Below are 20794 nucleotides of genomic sequence, written 5' to 3'. Positions count from 1 at the left end.
TAATCTCGCTGATCGCAGGTGTCTGTCTTCACACTCAGATGAGATGGAACAAACTGACCATATAGAACTTTTTTTTTCTTCTTCAAATTCAAACCGAGCAATCCTATTGGCTGAGTATGAATGCAGTTACCATGGTGACAGAAGTAGCTGCACATTTAAAGGGACAAGATACTAATATTGTACTAAAGTGTATTTTATTATATACTTCACATAACTGACTGGGTACACCTTGGTGCTGGTGGGATGGCTTTTTTTTTTAATCAAAAACCATGTTTACTAAGTACCCTATATTATATATATTTCCTATTGCTTTTTACTTACTTATAGCAGGGTATATGTTCATATTGTTTCTATCCTAAGTTTGTCTATTTTCTAATAGATGGTGGCAAACTTCTTCCTGGCCTTTGAAGCACAGCTTTCAATTATTCCTATCGGAAACAAGGTAAAAAGCTTCGAGCTGAGCGCGATCAGACTCCTTCAGTCCCGCAGCAGGTAAATCTGTGAACATCGCCGGCACTCCTGCTGTTCCTAGTACCGATCCCTCTGAGCGGCTGTGCAGTAATGAAGGCTGGATTCACCCCAAACTTGCTCGTCTTTTTTTTCGATTTCCAGTTCTGGTAATTAGTGATACACATGTGTATATCCAGTGGTCAACTCAAAACCTATGTATGGAAAATCAATTGTTTGCTGTATGCATCTCATTTGTAGGATGCACACTATTCATTTCAATATGGAGCGGAGTAGGAGGAGACTTTCATTGCTGTCGCCCTTTACTTCCTCCCTGCTGATAGGAAATGCCATGCTGTTTGCTTGTGTCCTGTGATTACAGCAGCCTGCAACAGTTTTCAGCGTGCACTCCCCGGCTCAGGCATCAAGCAGTAAATGATAACATTAAAACGCTGCTACCCCTTTGTTAGTCACTTTTTTATCTTCTTCCCCTTCTACGAATGCTATAGTCCGTTATTCTAGAACTGCTCTGAAAATGGTTCTCTCTGGAGTGTTGGGATTTGGGTTTAGGGTGGGTTATGGGAATTGAAGTTCAGATACTTTGTTCATATTTTTACTATGGAATTACTATGTCATGTATGTTATTTGAAAGATGGAATATTTGTAGTTGGAGTTTTTCAATAAAAATTATTTGATTAAAAATAAATATGAAATTAAAATTCCTCTGTTCTTGATAAAGCATAGGATTTTACTAAGAGGTAAATTGCACGTTCCTTGTTTTCCGGGCACTTTACATTTTTGCTAGTTTTGTGCGATTACACAATCCCTTTTATAGGCCAGTGCCAGTTGTACATCTCTCCCTAAACTCTTGTTCACACTATATTTTAAGCCAGTTTTATTATATGGTTTGTAGATGTTGTCCAGCTTTGATAAATAATTAGTATTTATACTTTGCTTTTAGATAGACTTGAAGAATGCAGATCCGGAAAGGGTGGAGAAACAAATTGAGAAGATGTTTGACGTTCCCGCTAGTGACTGTATCCGGGTACGATGCGCTCCAGATCAAAATCATTCCTGTAGGCAAATTTAACTCCGCTGTCTGTACCTTGTCTTTTTATTTTTTTCTACAAAATGTGGCTGGAAAAGGGGCAATGTAGCGAGGAATTTACATCAATTTTTGTGTTAAAAAAAAGCAAAAAACTTTTGTGACGCATCATTTTTGCGCAAAAATGTGCAGCTTCCTATTTTACAGCACTCTTGCCACTTTTAGAAATTGGGCTTGGTAAGCCACACAGGTCTAAGAACGACCCATTGGGGTTTTAGGTGTTAAAAAAATGATCATATGAAAGATTTTGTGATCTGCGGTTACGTGATTGTAATAACAACATTAAAGCCCCATTCAGATGTACAGGTTTTATCTATGAGAAACTGAGCAGAACGATATATAGGTTTGTGGGAGAAGATTCAGTATAAATTGTAATTTATTCATTAGATTTGAGAGTCCTCAGTGGTTGATACCTTTAATGGCTAACTGAAAAGATGGTAACAAATTGCAAGCTTTCCAGACTACTCCGGCTTCTTCATCAGGCAGACCTGAGACCTGAGTAGTCTGGAAAGCCTGCAATTTGTTTCCTTTTAATGGCTAACGGAAAAGATCGTATCAACCACTGAGGACTCTCAAATCTAAATACTCTTCTATCTACTGGCTAATACGGTACAAAGATAGATGTTTTTCCTGTATCAATTTATTCAGTGGAATCCTGCTGTTTGTACAGATGAGTCCAGTGGGCGGTCCTACTAGTGATTGACAGCTATCTTTGCCTGCATGGTCATACAAGGAACTGTCAATCACTTAGTAGGACCGCCCACTGGACTAGTGTACATACGGCAGGACTTTTCACTGCATAAAATGCCAGTTTTGCTGACTCTCTTCCCACAGATATGTCTATCAGTCTGATCAACTTCTCTGCTCTACAACACCCCCCTACAGATCTTATACCATTTCAACATGACAGGTTCCTTTAATCACCTGCAGATGACATAAGTAGCCATGTTCTGTGTGGCTTACGGAGGGGCTTGATTGCTTGTCAGCTTCAAACAGGTTTCATTTCTTCTGATTCGTTGTAGCCGAGTTCTAAACTGTATTAAGAAATTCATTTCTCTGTTTATTTCTATTAGATGTCGGGGAAGCTTGGAACAAATGTGGAAAGTGTTCTTCAAGAAGTTGTCAGGAGGCTTCCACCGTGAGTACGGACTAATGCGGCTCTATCCATCTTCTCTTTATTAAAGGGAACCTGTCACCTTGGAAAATGCTATGTACCTGCAGGTATAGGGTTAATCTGCAGATAAATATTGTTACAATGCTGCCCGGCCGCCTTATTGATAGTGTAGGTACCGGGAGAAAATTTACTTCTTTCCTCCCTGCAGCCGCCGGCCTTCACTCATCGTTGTGCACGGAGCGGCTACAGTCTTGGATCACAGCACCGCTCGCTATATCAGGGGCGACGGCTGTAAACCCGGCCCGGATTTTGATTGACAGCTTGCTCTGCACAGATGCGCTGCAGAACCACTTAGAATCTGAGTGAAGGAGTAGTATGTTCACAGATAGAGAATATGGCTCATCCACGTGCAGATCTGCTCCACGTCCGATTACTTATTTGTGGGAGAAACCCTAGTGGCAGCCTCATATTTCTGACATGGATCCTCTAGCACTATTTGTGAAACTGCGGCTCCCAGCATAACTTGATGAGAGACCATCAGTCTGCTGGGACCTGTAGTTTCACTACAGCAGGAGTGTCACAAGCTGCGGACCTCTGCTCACTCCAGCACTGGTCGGCATTTTCAGCACGTGAACGTACGCTATGCTTTCTGGAGACACAAGGTGTAGCGCTGGCGTCCCTGCCCTCTGCTAGGCAGGGACGCTGCTCCCCTCACCGCTCTGCTCCGTGCCCGGCGTCCTCTCTCCGCTCTGCTGTCAGCGCGCGCTCCTTCCCGGCGTCCTCCTCCCGCTCTGCTCTCAGCGCGCGCTCCTTCCCGGCCCCTGTGCTTAGGGCGCGCGCGCTCCCCTCCTCTTAAAGGGGCCGCGCGCGCCGTCCTAAGGAGTCCCCGGCCAATGGCCGGAGGACTTCATCATATATAAGGCACCTCCTCCAAAATGGAGGTGCCCGAGCTATGTTGTTTGCACCTGTGTCTCACCTGTGCTTCAGCCCTCAGGTCCCGTTGCCAGTTTCCTGCCAGTTTCCTGCCAGTTTCCTGCCAGTTTCCTGCCAGTTTCCTGCCAGTTACCTGCCAGTTACCTGCCTGATTCCTGCCTGAATACTTGTTACCTGTCTGCCAGTCTGAGGTCCGACGGTCTGCCTTACTACTCCTGTCAGTCTGTCTAAAGGACCAGCCTGCCCGCTCACCTGGGAGCGCACATCAGCTACCTGCCTGCTTGCCTGAGGTCCGACGGTCTGCCTTACTACTCCGGTCAGTCTGTCTATGGACCAGCTTGCCCGCTCACCTGGGAGCGCTTCTCCGTTACCTGCCTGCTTGCCAGCCCGGAGGCTCCGTTGTCACGTGCTGTGACCACCAGCTATCTCAGAGACTCTTGCCCGCTCACCTGGGAGCGCATCTCCGTTACCTGCCTGCTTGCCAGCCCGGAGGTCCCGTTGTCACGTGCGGTGACCACCAGCTATTCCAGTGACTCTTGCCCGCTCACCTGGGAGCGCTTCTCCGTTACCTACCTGCCTGCCAGCCCGGAGGCTCCGCCGTCACGTGCCGTGACCACCTGCTATTCCAGAGACTCTCGCTTGCTCACCTGGGAGCACACATCTACCATCTGCCTGCTAGCCTACCCGGAGGCTCTGCCATCACAGGTCGTACCTACCCCTTACCCAGAGACTGCCCTGATCACTTGCCGTAACTCCCTGTCCGTTCACCCAGAGACTGCCACCCGCTCCCTTACAAGGGCCGCCCCCTTGTATAGTAGCTCAGAGGTTCCGCCTCCCGGACCCGTTACAGTTTGCTCGGGCCATGGAACCCGGTGGCACCCAAGCTCCCTCGCTCTCGGACCTCTGTCTTGAACTGTCCCGTCAGAGGTCCCAACAGGAGGCCATCCTGGGTCACCTGCGGAATGTTAATACTCGCCTGAACACTCTGTCTGATCCACCAACAACCTCCGCCAGTGCCATATCTTGCAATCCGGCAGCTCCGCTGCCCACTAATACCATGGTATCCTACCCCGGACCCCGGCTTTCTGCACCTCCTCGCTTCGGAGGCGACTCCGTCCAGGCTCGGGGCTTCTTAAATCAGTGCACCCTGCATTTTGAACTTTTGTCCTACCAGTTTAACTCCGACCGGGCCAAAATTGCCTTCATCATGTCCCATCTCACCGGGGAGGCCCTGGCCTGGCTGAATCCTCTATGGGAGAGAGGAGACCCCCTGGTGTCCAACTTGCCTGCTTTTCTCACGGCTTTCCGGAAAGTCTTCGACGAACCCGGACGGAAGACCTCATCTGCATCATCGTTGCTACGCCTCCGTCAGGGGAGTCTCACCGTGGGCCAATATGCCATACGGTTCCGTACCCTTGCCTCGGAGCTGGCCTGGGATAACGACGCTCTGGTTTCCGTCTTCTGGGAGGGTCTGTCCGGCCGTATTAAAGATGAACTTGCCGGTCGGGACATTCCTACCACTCTCGATGACTTAATAACTCTTGCCACCCGGATTGACCTACGGTTCCAGGAGCGTGCCAAAGAGGTCACCCGTGAGAGAAGGATTCCACGTTTAGCTCCTACTTTCCAGAAACCCGTCATTCCCTCCATCTCTCCCCAGGTACACTCTCCTGAGCCTATGCAGGTCGACCAGACCAAGATGGTCAAAACCCGTCAGGACTCACGCCGTGCCGAGGGGAGCTGCTTCTACTGTGGCAGTAAGGAGCACCGGATCCGTGCCTGCCCGGAGAGGTCGGGAAACGCCTGTGTCTAGGTTCGCTCAGAGAGGTCCACCTAGACAAGAATAAATCCTCTCCATCCCTGCTGTTGTCAGTTTCGATCATCTACGGGGAGAACCGTTATTTCGAACTAGCCCAACTTGACTCTGGAGCAGCCGGGAACCTTATTTCACAGTCCCTGGTTGAGAAATACCGCATCCCCACCAAACCTCTGGCTGTACCCTTGTCTGTCGCTGCCGTGGATGGGGGCCTCTTACCTCGCCCCATTCAACTCATCACCGAATCCATTACCCTGCAGGTGGGAATGCTGCATTCTGAAAGTATCTCCTTTCATGTTCTGCCTGGACTCTCTCACGCCCTCTTGCTAGGTCTGCCCTGGCTCCAGAGACATGCACCCGTGCTAGACTGGCAAACCGGAGAGGTCCTTCGCTGGGGACAAGACTGTCATAAAACCTGCCTGGTTCCCGTCCATCCCGTCCGTCCCTCTCCTACCCCAGCTAATCTACCTGGACTTCCGATTCCTTATTGGTCTTATGCAGATGTCTTTAATAAAAAGGAGGCAGAGACATTACCACCACATAGACCATACGACTGTCCCATCGATCTGCTACCCGGTACTACTCCTCCCCGTGGGCGTATCTATCCTTTATCCGCTGCTGAGACCCGGTCAATGTCCGAATATATTGAGGAGAATCTGGCCAGAGGATTCATCCGGAAATCTACCTCTCCGGCGGGAGCAGGCTTCTTTTTCGTCAAAAAGAAGGACGGCTCTCTCCGTCCCTGTATAGACTATAGAGGCCTAAACCTGATCACGGTGAAGAATAAGTACCCCCTTCCGCTCATTCCAGAATTATTTGATCGTCTGAGGGGGGCTAGGATCTTCACCAAACTGGACCTTCGTGGGGCGTACAACCTGGTTCGTATTCGTCAGGGGGATGAATGGAAGACGGCATTCAACACCCGGGACGGCCACTATGAATACCTGGTAATGCCCTTTGGTCTCTGTAACGCTCCTGCCGTCTTTCAAGAGTTGGTCAATGACATCTTCCGGGACCTTCTCTACTCCTGCGTAGTGGTGTACCTGGACGACATCTTGGTCTTCTCTCCGGATCTCCAGACTCACCGGAGGGACGTTCGTCAGGTCCTGCTCAGGCTAAGGCAGAACCATCTCTACGCTAAATTTGAGAAGTGCCTCTTTGAGCAGACCTCGCTTCCGTTTCTGGGCTACATTATCTCTCAGACCGGCCTACAAATGGATCCTGAGAAACTGTCTGCCATCGAGAAATGGCCCCGACCGGAGGGGTTGAAGGCCATTCAGCGATTCCTGGGCTTCGCCAACTATTACCGCCTCTTCATACCACACTTCTCTTCCCGGACGGCCCCAATTTCTGCGCTCACCCGTAAAGGTACTAATCCCAAAGAGTGGCCACCCGAAGCAGAGGAGGCCTTTCTTTCCCTTAAACAGGCCTTCTCTTCCGCCCCGGTGCTGCATCGCCCAGATGGCAACAAGCAGTTCTTCCTGGAAGTTGACGCCTCCTCCTCTGGAGCCGGAGCGGTACTTACTCAAAAATCATCTTCCGGGAGGATGGTAACTTGTGGCTTCTTCTCTAAACTCTTCTCCTCCTCTGAGCGCAACTATTCCATAGGAGACCGAGAGTTATTGGCCATCAAACTGGCATTGGAGGAGTGGCGTTACCTGCTCGAGGGGGCTCTTCACCCGGTAATAATTTACACTGACCACAAGAACTTGGCTTACCTCCAGCATGCCCAGAGACTTAACCCGCGCCAAGCCCGGTGGTCCTTGTTTTTTGCTCGTTTTGATTTTGTCCTTCATTTTCGCCCGGCTGACAAAAACGTCAAGGCGGACGCCTTGTCTCGATCCTTTCTGGTGTCTGATCTCGAGGAGGATCCGAAACATATCATCGATCCCGCCAGAGTAATGCAGGTGGCTCCCGTGAGTCTAAATCGTCTTCCTCCTGGTAAGACGTTCGTACCAGTACCTGATCGGGAGAAGATCCTACACTGGGGTCATTCGTCTAAACTAGCTGGCCACGCCGGTCAGAAAAAGACCCTCCAGCTTATTACCCGGCACTACTGGTGGCCTAACCTGCACAAGGATGTAATAGACTTTGTTTCTGCCTGTGTGTCCTGCGCCCGCAACAAAGTTCCGAGACACCTGCCGGCCGGCCGCCTCCTACCTCTGCCAGTACCTGCTGCCCCCTGGCAGCATATAGCGATGGACTTCATTACTGATCTGCCCGTCTCTGCCGGTTGTACGGTCATTTGGGTGGTCGCTGACCGCTTCTCCAAGATGGCTCACTTCATTCCACTGCCAGGTCTTCCGTCTGCACCCGAGCTGGCTAAAGACTTTATCCGCCACATCTTCCGTCTTCATGGCCTGCCCCGTCACATCGTGTCGGATCGTGGGGTACAGTTCACTTCCCGTTTCTGGAGAGCCACTTGTAAATTGCTGGACGTCACCCTGGACTTCTCCTCCGCTTACCACCCACAGTCTAATGGTCAAGTGGAGCGGATCAATCAGAACCTGACCAGTTACCTTCGGCACTTCGTTAATGCCCACCATTCTGACTGGGTGGATCTCCTGCCATGGGCCGAATTCTCGTACAACAATCACGAGAGCGAGTCTTCCTCCAAATCCCCGTTTTTTGTAGTCTACGGTCAGCATCCTCGGATCCCGTTTCCCGTCTCCACCTCGGCGGACAATCCGGCTGCGGAATCTCTTGTTAACAAATTTTCCTCCATATGGGAGAGTACCCGGTCCGCACTCCTTCTGTCATCTGAGCGTATGAAAAGACACGCTGACAAAAAACGTCTGGACCCTCCTCAATTCCGCCCTGGGGATAAAGTCTGGCTCTCGTCCAAATATGTCCGGCTCAAGATCCCTTCCTATAAGTTAGGGCCTCGGTTCATCGGCCCACTGGAGGTCATCAGTCAGATCAACCCGGTGGCCTATAAATTGAAACTCCCGGCCAACTTACGGATCCCTAACTCCTTCCATGTATCTCTCCTCAAACCTGTGGTACTTAACTCTTTTTCCAAGTCTACAGGTACGCCTCCTGCTCCGGTTTCTGCTGAGGACGAGTTTGAGGTAGAGAACATTCTTGCCACCAAAAGGGTAAGAGGAAAGACCTTTTTTCTGGTAGATTGGAAGGGGTTTGGTCCTGAGGAGAGAACGTGGGAGCCCCGGGAGAACATCCATGCCCCTCTCATCCTAGCTAAATTTCTGTCTGGCCTAAAAAAGGGGGGGCCTAAAGGGGGGGGTACTGTAGCGCTGGCGTCCCTGCCCTCTGCTAGGCAGGGACGCTGCTCCCCTCACCGCTCTGCTCCGTGCCCGGCGTCCTCTCTCCGCTCTGCTGTCAGCGCGCGCTCCTTCCCGGCGTCCTCCTCCCGCTCTGCTCTCAGCGCGCGCTCCTTCCCGGCCCCTGTGCTTAGGGCGCGCGCTCCCCTCCTCTTAAAGGGGCCGCGCGCGCCGTCCTAAGGAGTCCCCGGCCAATGGCCGGAGGACTTCATCATATATAAGGCACCTCCTCCAAAATGGAGGTGCCCGAGCTATGTTGTTTGCACCTGTGTCTCACCTGTGCTTCAGCCCTCAGGTCCCGTTGCCAGTTTCCTGCCAGTTACCTGCCAGTTACCTGCCTGATTCCTGCCTGAATACTTGTTACCTGTCTGCCAGTCTGAGGTCCGACGGTCTGCCTTACTACTCCTGTCAGTCTGTCTAAAGGACCAGCCTGCCCGCTCACCTGGGAGCGCATATCAGCTACCTGCCTGCTTGCCTGAGGTCCGACGGTCTGCCTTACTACTCCGGTCAGTCTGTCTATGGACCAGCTTGCCCGCTCACCTGGGAGCGCTTCTCCGTTACCTGCCTGCTTGCCAGCCCGGAGGCTCCGTTGTCACGTGCTGTGACCACCAGCTATCTCAGAGACTCTTGCCCGCTCACCTGGGAGCGCATCTCCGTTACCTGCCTGCTTGCCAGCCCGGAGGTCCCGTTGTCACGTGCGGTGACCACCAGCTATTCCAGTGACTCTTGCCCGCTCACCTGGGAGCGCTTCTCCGTTACCTACCTGCCTGCCAGCCCGGAGGCTCCGCCGTCACGTGCCGTGACCACCTGCTATTCCAGAGACTCTCGCTTGCTCACCTGGGAGCACACATCTACCATCTGCCTGCTAGCCTACCCGGAGGCTCTGCCATCACAGGTCGTACCTACCCCTTACCCAGAGACTGCCCTGATCACTTGCCGTAACTCCCTGTCCGTTCACCCAGAGACTGCCACCCGCTCCCTTACAAGGGCCGCCCCCTTGTATAGTAGCTCAGAGGTTCCGCCTCCCGGACCCGTTACACAAGGGTGTAGATAATTTTATCAAACCCTTGACTGTAAGTTTGCTGAACCCTAAGTGGATTATATTGTTCCCACAGTTTCAGTTTTGGACCATTTAAGGGGAATTTAAAGGGTTCTGGCCACTGATTTTCCTTAAAGGGGATCAGTATCCCTGTATGTCTTTGTATATACTTGATAAAGACCTATAACAGGTCGAAACGTTATGTGATGGCGAAATAAACTTTGTCTTTGGAATTCATCACTCTGGACTGAACGCAGTTTACTTACCTTTATCCCCCTTAACAGGATGTCTTATTTTTGTGTTTTAGTCCCAAGATTGAAAAGGGCAGCCCTCTTAAAGCCCTGCTGTTTGACTCCACGTTTGATCACTACAGAGGCGTCGTAGCAGCATCGCCCTGTGTGGAGGTGACGTGTGTAAAGGCAATAAAATCGTGTCTGCCCACTCTGGCAAGTGCTATGAAGTCAATGAGGTTGGCATACTGACCCCAGAGGAAGTGCCAGCCGAAAAACTAAGTTTTTTTTTAATAATTTTATTAGCCTTTCCCTCTGTCTTCACCAATCAGCCCTCTGTATTGATGATCAGATCAAAGATGTAGACAGGGATTGTCTCACGCTGCATCTCCTTCCTGATTGTATCACTGAGAAGACAGAAGCTGCCCCATCCCATTCTCCAAGAAATGCAGAACCCAATGCATCTGCTGTCCGTGATCCGCTTATTGTCAGAGGACATCATTAGGGACTGCATTTTCTCATTGCTTAAGAAATTGTTGGGGGATCCTGCTAATTGCCGGTTGCATGGATTTATATAGTGTGACCAAGTTGTCAAGCACTTTTCCAAGTGATGCTAAAATCGCCTGGAAAGCGCTTGACAACCCGCATGCGAAATCGTATGTGCAAAACTCGTGACAAACGCTTGTCCCTGGCTGAAAAAAAGGCATGTAACATCCGCATGCCAGGGAGATACAGAAACGTTCAGGAAAAAACTGGAGCATTTCTGCATCGTGGGCACATAGCCTTAGGGGGCCGCTGTGCAGGCAAAGACAACATCCCCCTCTTTCTGAGAATCAGTGGGGCTTGAAGGGGTACGGCTCCCCATCAGTTATAAAGCCATGTCATGTCATCAATCATATGAGTGTTATGTGGCAATGGCATTGTCTTGACAGCCAAGGATCCTACTGAAGGCCTCCATGTCTTCCATGATTGTACAACTATGAAGCCCGTCCCATAACTGGGATTAATATCAGATTGGTCATTTTACTCTACACTGTAGCGGTAAAGCGATTGGATGTTTTCGGTGACCTGAGCCTGCAAAGTTAAATTCTCCCGTTACATCATTTTTGGCTTCACCACATCTGTTCGTGTTAAAACTAAAAAAAATATCTTCTAGAAATCCTATCGAGAGGATGATGGAATGAAAAAGAAAAAAAAAGATGAAGCGGCAGAATCTCTGGAGTTTATTTTGTTCACTTTGCCTCACCAAGAAAAGTAATAAAAAGATCAGAAAATATTTATAAAAACTACAGCTCTAACTGCAAAAAAAGTCCAGATACAACGAATCTACTGAAAAAAAAGCCCAGATACAACGAATCTACTGGAAAAAAAGCCCAGATACAACGAATCTACTGGAAAAAAAGCCCAGATACAACGAATCTACTGGAAAAAAAGCCCAGATACAACGAATCTACTGGAAAAAAAGCCCAGATACAACGAATCTACTGAAAAAAAGCCCAGATACAACGAATCTACTGGAAAAAAGCCCAGATACAACGAATCTACTGGAAAAAAAGCCCAGATACAACGAATCTACTGGGAAAAAAGCCCAGATACAACGAATCTACTGGGAAAAAGCCCAGATACAACGAATCTACTGAAAAAAAAGCCCAGATACAACGAATCTACTGGGAAAAAAGCCCAGATACAACGAATCTACTGGGAAAAAAGCCCAGATACAACGAATCTACTGGGAAAAAGCCCAGATACAACGAATCTACTGGGAAAAAAAGCCCAGATACAACGAATCTACTGGGAAAAAAAGCCCAGATACAACGAATCTACTGGGAAAAAAGCCCAGATACAACGAATCTACTGGAAAAAAGCCCAGATACAACGAATCTACTGGGAAAAAAGCCCAGATACAACGAATCTACTGGAAAAAAAGTTTTATAGCTTTTAGAAGGCAAGGATAAAAAACAATTGTAAAAGTGAAGATTATTCCACATGCACTTTGTCACCCAAGGATCTGCATAAACTGCAGCCGGCCATCTCAGCACCACTTCTTTTGTTTCTTCTTTTTCCTTATTGCTTTCTGTGTCTTTTTAAAAGGGTTTTTCCATCATTTTTTTAAAGTAATTTTTTCCGATATCTAAAGCATTTAAAATTGTGTACGACCCTGTGCAGGATATAATAGAGCGACATTTTAGCACACTAGGAATATTCTTATAGTGCCACTAGATGGCGCTCTAATCCTGCATGCAGTACTGATGCTCCTCGGTGCTGCTTTCTATGAATATACATGTGTGTTTGGTGCCCAGGAGAGAGCAGAGCTGAAAGGGGAATCTGTTATTAAAGCAAATAAAATGTCAATATTGTGTTATGGAAAGTTCTGCAAATTAAAATACAATTTTGTGTTTTTATTGCCATTCAATACAAATCTGTTGTGGCCGTATGATGGTTCTCAGCTTGTTACAGTGCGATTAGCAGAGCTCTCTGATGTGGTATTTAGGCTCTGGGAAGTTATAACATATATGTTGATAGATCCAAAATAGTTTTACATCCAAAATTCAGTGCTGACTAATGTCACAGCATTTCTGACTTAAATGAATGTAACTAGATGAAATACTATTTTTGCTGCATGCAGCCACCACCAGGGGGAGCTGTTGACATGTGATTATGTACAGCTAGTATTGGACCCACCCGCAGCAGTAGAAGTCTGTCTCCAGTGAGCGCCCTCTAGTGCCAGCTGTATATAGCTGTAGTGAACTCATGCAGTGCTGGGTCTCAGAGCCGTTGCTACCTTCTTTTATAGCTGATTTGTACCTGATATTCAATGTAGAATTTGATGAATCTGCACTAATTGTGAATATATATTACTCTCATTGTTTCTAAGATATGCTGGGCAAGTAGGTTATCTAATCGCTGGGATGAAGGACGCACAGGAAGCACAAATAGGAGACACTCTGCATTTACTGAAGCAGCCAGTGGCTCTGCCCGGCTTTAAGCCTGCGAAACCCATGGTGTTTGCAGGTGAGTTGAACCCTAATACAAATTAAATGGTCCCTGTACTTGATCTCATTCAATAGATAATGTGCAAAATCCCTTTATAAAGTTCAATTAAGTTGGAGTTACTTTTCAGGGGTTAGATAGCCTAAAAGTGTCGGCCGGTAGGGTCTCCCTTCTGTCTAAGTGTAATTTGTCTCTAGCAGCAGAAACCCCCCTATATGGATTACCGGAAGTGGGGCTTGGCCTTCGTCTCTCTGCTCCTGCCTGTCAAACTGTATATGCAGGCATAACAGAGATGCAGCCTTTCAGTTACTTGTAGGCATCTCATTAAGCAATGGCGGAAGCAATACGTGCTGAGTAATGAGAGAAGGGATGTCCCAGGACCTATAGTGCTGACAGAATGCTGATAAAGAGCAATCGTCCACTCCAAAAGAGTGGATGGCAAGTTACAGAGCATGTGTATTGGTACTGTTCCAGGACATACTGTTTTATCTACAGTCCATTTAGAATCAAAACTCTGTTCTACATAATATTGCACATGGAACAGAGTATTATGCCAATGTAACTGCAACACGCATCGAAGTCAAAATCTCAGCTGAATTACACCTATAGCCCCCTCAGACTATGCAAAACACCAATTGAGCTTTAACAACTTCAGCTCAAGTGCTCAAAAACTGTGTAACGGGGTCGGAAAGCTATTGTACAGTATACAGTATATATTTTATTAGCGTAATATTAAAACCTGTATTACAAGAGCACTTAGTTCAAGATTCAGCCTCCAGATGGCGTGACATCAGAGATTAGACCTATCTGCAAGAGCGTCCTCAACAATGAATATATAGTCAATCACAGGGACTAGACGTGTAATGTATCAGTACAACAGTATAACGAGTGTTGTGTAGAGATGAGCGAACCCGAACTGTAAAGTTTGGGGTTCATACCGGACACCTAGTGTCCAATGCTGAACTCCGAACACTGACAAGTCTGTTTTAAGAGTGAGAGACCTCCTAGCCCTTACTACAACCATTTTACAGCATCAAAGTTTGTGTCTGCATTGACTTCTATGGGGTTTGGGTTCAAGTTCTGGTACCCGAACCAAACTTTGGACTAAAGTTTGGTCGAAACCGAACATCCACGGGGTTCGCTCATCTCTAGTGTAGTGTAAATTCTACATATTTTGCGCCTGAGTACCAGTATTGAGGAGAGCCTTACCCATTATGTGCCTGCCACTCTCCTAAACACGCGTTTCACTTTTTTAGCTTCTTCAGAGGGACACAGTATACCAAACACTGCCCCCCGGGCACCAGATGTACCCCACTGTATCAATTCCTTTAAGGCTAAAGTTACAGCTATAGAATAGATTGACCTTGACAATTCAAGTGCTTTCTTGTGGGAAGTATGTGCACCTCCCGATCATTTCAGTGGAGAGCGACCATTCCCAGCCACCTCTATTGAGAATCCATGACCGGCACAGGCGCTGTACCCTCGCCTGTCACACTTTAGTAATCCTACTAATTCCTTGTAACAGCCAGGAACGCCTCCACGATTGGATTAGGAACGGTGATCACAGAGTAGATAAATGCCAGAGAACCTTTATTCTGCAGCCGCATTTTTCATCCCATTAGACTCGGCCTATTTTACAGAAGCCGAGATAATTGAGGAGAGATGTAAGGAAGGAACCTCCCGATCCTCCAGGACTAGTCAGCTCAGAGCCGTGACGTGTGGACAAGGTTTTTCTACATTGTGGGGAATTTAGGGAGCGCTGCAGCAAGGGGGTTGGTAATGACACGCCACCGTGACACATAATGCATGGACTGTCTCCTCTCATTTGTTCTTTGAAGCTTGTTTTTCTCGTGAGTGATGCTCGGCGCATGAGAAAAGCCCAAACAATTAACATCAAATGGGTTTTCTGCGATTTGTAAAATCCTGTGCCCCGCTGATCCCCCGCTGCGGCTCCCCATAGGTGGATTATAATGAGGGCAATCCGGGCTACCGCCCGGGGACTCCGGTCTCTATGGCCGGATTGCCCTCATTATATGTGCAGCCCCGCGGCACATACCGGCAGACAGTGGCAGGGGGGGGCCCCGGACCACTCCCCCAGCAGCGGTGCAGAACCGCTGCTTCTTCGGCCGGGCCAGCACTGCAGCAGTTAACTTCCCTCTGCTGGCCCTGTGCACGGCCGTGTCTCCTAGCTGTGACGTCACGCAGTGCACGCCCGGCCTGCACTGCTACTTACCACCGGAGAGGAGCAGGAGCCAGGAGGACTGGAGCCGAGCCGGGGGATGGTGAGTGTGTGTGTGTGTGTGTGTGTGTGTGTGAGTCTGTCTGTGTGTATGTGTATGTATGTATGTGTGTGCAGGCAGATATCATTGTGTGATGTCGGTTTATATGTATTTTTGTGTTTCAAATGTGTTTATGCGTGTATGTATATGTCTGTATATGTTTGTGTGTGTGCGTGACTGCGTGCGGCCTCCTGCTGAGTATAGATGGCGCCATGTGGCCTCCTGCTGTCTCTGGGGGGGGGCGCCGTGCTGCCTCATGCTGTGTATAGATGGCTCCGTGCGGCCTTCCGCTGTGTATAGATGGCACCGTGTGGCCTCCTGCTGTCTCTGGGAGGGGGCGCCGTGCGGCCTCCCGCTATGTATAGATGGCTCCATGCGGCCTCCTGCTGTGTATAGGTGGCGCCGTGCGGCCTCCCGCTGTGTATAGATGGCACCGTGCGGCCTCCCGCTGTGTATAGATGGCACCGTGCGGCTTCCCGCTGTGTATAGATGGCTACGTGCGGCTTCCCGCTGTGTATAGATGGCTACGTGCGGCCTCCTGCCGTGTATAGATGGCTCTGTGCTGCCTCACGCTGTGTATAGATGGCTCCGTGCTGCTTCACGCTGTGTATAGATGGCTCCGTGCTGCCTCACGCTGTGTATAGATGGCTCCGTGCGGCCTCCCGCTGTGTATAGATGGCACCGTGTGGCCTCCCGCTGTGTATAGATGGCACCGTGTGGCCTCCCGCTGTGTATAGATGGCACCGTGCGGCTCCCTGCTGTGTATAGATGGCACCGTGTGGCTCCCTGCTGTGTATAGATGGCACCGTGCGGCCTCCTGCTGTGTATAGATGGCACCGTGCGGCATCCTGCTGTGTATAGATGGCACCGTGCGGCCTCCTGCTGTGTATAGATGGCACCGTGCGGCCTCCTGCTGTGTATAGATGGCACTGTGCGGCTCCCTGCTGTGTATAGATGGCACTGTGCGGCTCCCTGCTGTGTATAGATAGCTTCGTGCGGCCTCCCGCTGTGTATAGATGGCTACGTGCGGCCTCCCGCTGTGTATAGATGGCTACGTGCGGCCTCCCACTGTGTATAGATGGCACTGTGCGGCTCCCTGCTGTGTATAGATAGCTACGTGCGCCCTCCCGCTGTGTATAGATGGCTACGTGTGGCCTCCCGCTGTGTATAGATGGCTACATGCAGCCTCCCGTTGTGTATAAATAGCTACGTGTGGCCTCCCGCTGTGTATAGATGGCTACGTGCGGCCTCCTGCCGTGTATACATGGCTACGTGTGGCCTCCCGCTGTGTATAGATGGCTACGTGCGGCCTCCTGCTGTGTATAGATGGCTACGTGCGGCCTCCCGCTGTGTATAGATGGCGCAGTGCGGCCTCCCGCTGTGTATAAATGGTGCAGTGCGGCCTCCTGCTGTGTATAGATGGTTACGTGTGCTCAATATTGAGTCATAAAATTACCTGCTAGGGACATGCGGATGTGAAGCGTTCTTCACATGCATTTCCGCATGCGGGTTGACAAGCGCTTTCCAAGCGATTTTAGCATCACTTGGAAAGTACTTGACAACTTGGTCACACTATATAAATCCATGCAACCGGCATGGATTTATATAGTGTGACCGTAAAAGAATGGTAAAAAATAAATATATAATTACCTTCTGATGGCCTGCCGACGTCAGCGGTCGCGTGACCCGTCACATGACTAAATGACGTCACGGCAGGTCCTTTTCAGACCATCGTGAGCTGCCGGCAAGCCAGGACGCATCGGATAAAGACACCGGGGGCCATCAGAAGGTAAGTATAATATTTTATATTTTATTTTCTTCTTTTTTTACAGGTTCTATGGTACCCGGGTCCGGAGGACAGTCTCCTCTTCTCCAAACCCGGGTACCATCCGCACATTGAAGCGCATGGATTCTGCATGTACAGATCCAGTGATGCGGATTCCATGTGTTCTAATGCAAGTCAATGGCGGCGAAAGCGCCACGCTTCCGCAAAATAATTGTTATTGCTGTGGATTTTTCCGCAATGATAATCCGCAGCGGAAATTTCCGCAGCATGTGCACAGCACATGCGGATTATCATTGGGGAACATGGCAGACCTTCTACCAAGCGTTTTTTAAGCGTTTCTGCAGCGGAATTGCCGCTGCGGAAAAGCTTAAAAAACGCGTAGTGGGCACACAGCCTAAAAAAAATTATTATAATTAATATTGTGCCAAATTAATTTCACGTGAACTATCACATGATCTATCACAGGGGATCATGTGACATGTCATACATACAGGTATATGTGCATGTGTGTGTGTGTGTGGGGGTGGTGTGGGGGGGGGGGGAGGGCCGTGCCTTCTAAACTGCCCGGGGCACTTGCTACTCTTAATCCACCCCTGTGGCTCCCCCACACCCACCACCATGCGGCCATACAATAATATAGTATTCGGACTATAAGACGCACCCCCCACTTTCCTCCAAAATTTTGGAGGAAAAAAGTGCATCTTATAGTCCGAAATATACGGTAATTATTAAGAATAGGAGATTTTTTATTTTTTTTTTAAATGTAGGTACGATTCAATTATTCCCAAGATCTCACCCCATGGATGGATCCTTTGTATTTGCAATTGGTGGAGGAAGGGCATTGCTAACAATAGGAATTCCAGAGAATGGAGGACTTAACTACAACTCCCAGTATGTCCTTAGCAATGGTAAGGAGATACTGGGAGTTGTTATCAGTCATCATCAGACTGTGGACCGTATAGGAACCAATGTACTGATTAGATGCAAGCAGTGGAACTATTAAACGTTTAAAAAGTAACTTACATTTTGGGATATATATTACATGATTTAGGTCCAATAATTTTGAGCAGATTAGTGCGAATCTGAGACCCTGATCACTCAGAAGATCTCTTAGAAGTGAAGAGGTGAGGAGACATGACTATGACTTTCTGCTGCATTTGCTCCGCTCAGTGTACTCTCCTATCTACTGAGCTGCGCTCTTCTAGGAGGTCTTTTAAGCAAAGGAGCAAAGGATTGGGGTCCCCACAAACAGAATTAATGACCCTAAATCACATTAAAAAACGTCCCAAAAGTTGATTTACTCTTTAAGGTTAATTTACATACACACACACATACACACACACACACACACACTGTATACGGCGTACGCACCACACACACTGTATAAGCCGCATGCAACACACACACACACTGTATACGGCGTACGCACCACACACACTGTATAAGCCGCATGCAACACACACACACACTGTATACGGCGTACGCACCACACACTGTATACGGCGTACGCACCACACACACTGTATACGCCGTACGCACCACACACACTGTATACGGCGTACGCACCACACATACACTGTATACGCCGTACGCACACCACACACACACACACACACTTTATACTCCATACGCAACACACACACACACTGAATACGGCGTACGCACCACATACACTGTATACGCCGTACACACCACACACACACACTGTATACGGCGTGCGCACCACACACACACTGTATACGCTGTACATACCACATACACTGTATACGCCGCACACACCACACACACTGTATACGCCGTACACACCACACACACACACACTGTATACGCCGTACACACCACATACACTGTATACGCCGTACACCACACACACACACTCTGTATAAGCCGTACACACCACACACACACACTGTATACACCGTACGCACCACACACACACACACTGTATACGCTGTACATACCACATACACTGTATACGCCGTACGCACCACCACACACACTGTATACACCGTACGCACCACACACACACACACTGTATACGCTGTACATACCACATACACTGTATACGCCGTACGCACCACCACACACACTGTATACGCCTTACACACCACACACACACTGTATATGACGCGCCCCCTGGGCCAGTGTTGTTAGGGATACCCGGAGCCGGATCAGATGGGGGTTGTAGTCTCCGAGTGGCGGTGACCCGGTCCGTGCCCAGGGTGTCAAACTCAGTGTGTGGCAGTCCTTATGATGTTACTAGATGTTCTTTTGTGTCGACTACGCCACCCGTTGATTTGCGGTCAAAAGGCCGCCGCTGCAGCAGGGTCCACTGAGGCTGGTGATATGTGTGCAGCTTAGGTAGTATAACCCCCAACGGGAGGGGTATAGCCTCAGGGGGTCAGCCGTGGAGGATGGTGGTTGTGAAGGTGCAGCAAGGAGACTCAGAGGCATAAAATGCAGTTCCAGGGTTTTACTTACTGGTGTTGCTCGGGTCACTGTGTACAGCAGTGACCACCCAAGCCGTGCTGCGTCCACCAGGTCCTGGACTCGGTCAACTCCCAGGCAACTCCGGAGTGTGGTTCTGAGCTCCTTTCTGTCTCTCCCTTCTTCTGGCCGTTCCCACCAGGGATCCACCTAAGTCCGGCTCCCTCGGGCCTCTTGTTGGTCAAGCCTCCTCTGGGCTCCCTGACCCTATTCTTGGTCTGCCTTCCGGGTGGATTTAGTGGGTGATCGTGGCAGATCCTGCCCACGACCTCCGGTTCCTGGCTAAGGTGTGCTGTAGCCTCTGCCAGCTTGGGATCCGGTACCCTGTTGCCGACCCTTCACCCTATTAGCTCTCTTATGGGCTCTTGGGGTCCCCTCTGCGCCTCTGGGTCTCTCTCTCTTCTCCTCTGCTCTGCTTCTCAGGTTCTCAGACAGACTGTCTGACTGACTCACAGGCTGACTGACTGACCCTGATCTAAGATGGTGCCCACCTTATATACTCCCTCTATGTGTGAGCTCAGGTGACCAGCACCCAATGAGCTCCTAGCTTTACCCAGGCTGCTCCCCCTATCTGCCCCTACACTACTGGGATGTTCCACCCCCCTCCCACTCCAGCCAGGAACAGACACTGTCGTACCTGCACATTTCTCTAGTGGGAGTACCATCGGTCTGTTCCCCGGAAATGGGATGTGTGTAGTGCATGCAGCCTACTAGCTCAGTTCCACACTCCATCCTTACCCGGGAGTGGAATATCACACCTCTGGGTTGAGGTGCAATACCCCTGTAGCAGCCGAATCCTCAGGGTGCTACATTCCCCCCTGGTAAATCACAGCACGTCCTCGGGCTGTAAGATATAAACATCCAAAACATACAATTTTTTTTTTTTCATAAACATAAACATAGAAAACATCATATATATATATCAGCAATAAACTCTTCATATAAAAACTTTTCATAAATAACATTCTTGTTTCTGGTTCCTCCGGTCACGGTGCAACTTGTGACCGGGTAAAGTGCTACAGTCTCTTGAAGAAAACAGTTTCCTATAAAACCGGTAGGGGGCGCTTTAGGAAGCGCAACTATATACAAGGGAAATATGGCCGCTCTCAGTCCTCGGCCAGGTATTAGGGAGGAATGACCGCTCTCAGTCCTCGGTCAGTGGGAATAGGGACACACGGGTTTCAGTTCAATTGGCTGGTCCCAACGGGGACTATATTTTAACTAGAACAGTTCTTATACCCTGACGGGTAACTATGTACAGTCTCTCTCTACCGTACTTCAACGAC

Source organism: Phyllobates terribilis, unplaced genomic scaffold (genome assembly GCF_046119375.1).
Source record: "Phyllobates terribilis strain yellow unplaced genomic scaffold, ASM4611937v1 Scaffold_201__1_contigs__length_3545014, whole genome shotgun sequence".
Lineage (NCBI taxonomy): Eukaryota > Metazoa > Chordata > Amphibia > Anura > Dendrobatidae > Phyllobates > Phyllobates terribilis.
Note: the sequence above shows the minus strand (reverse complement) of the source record.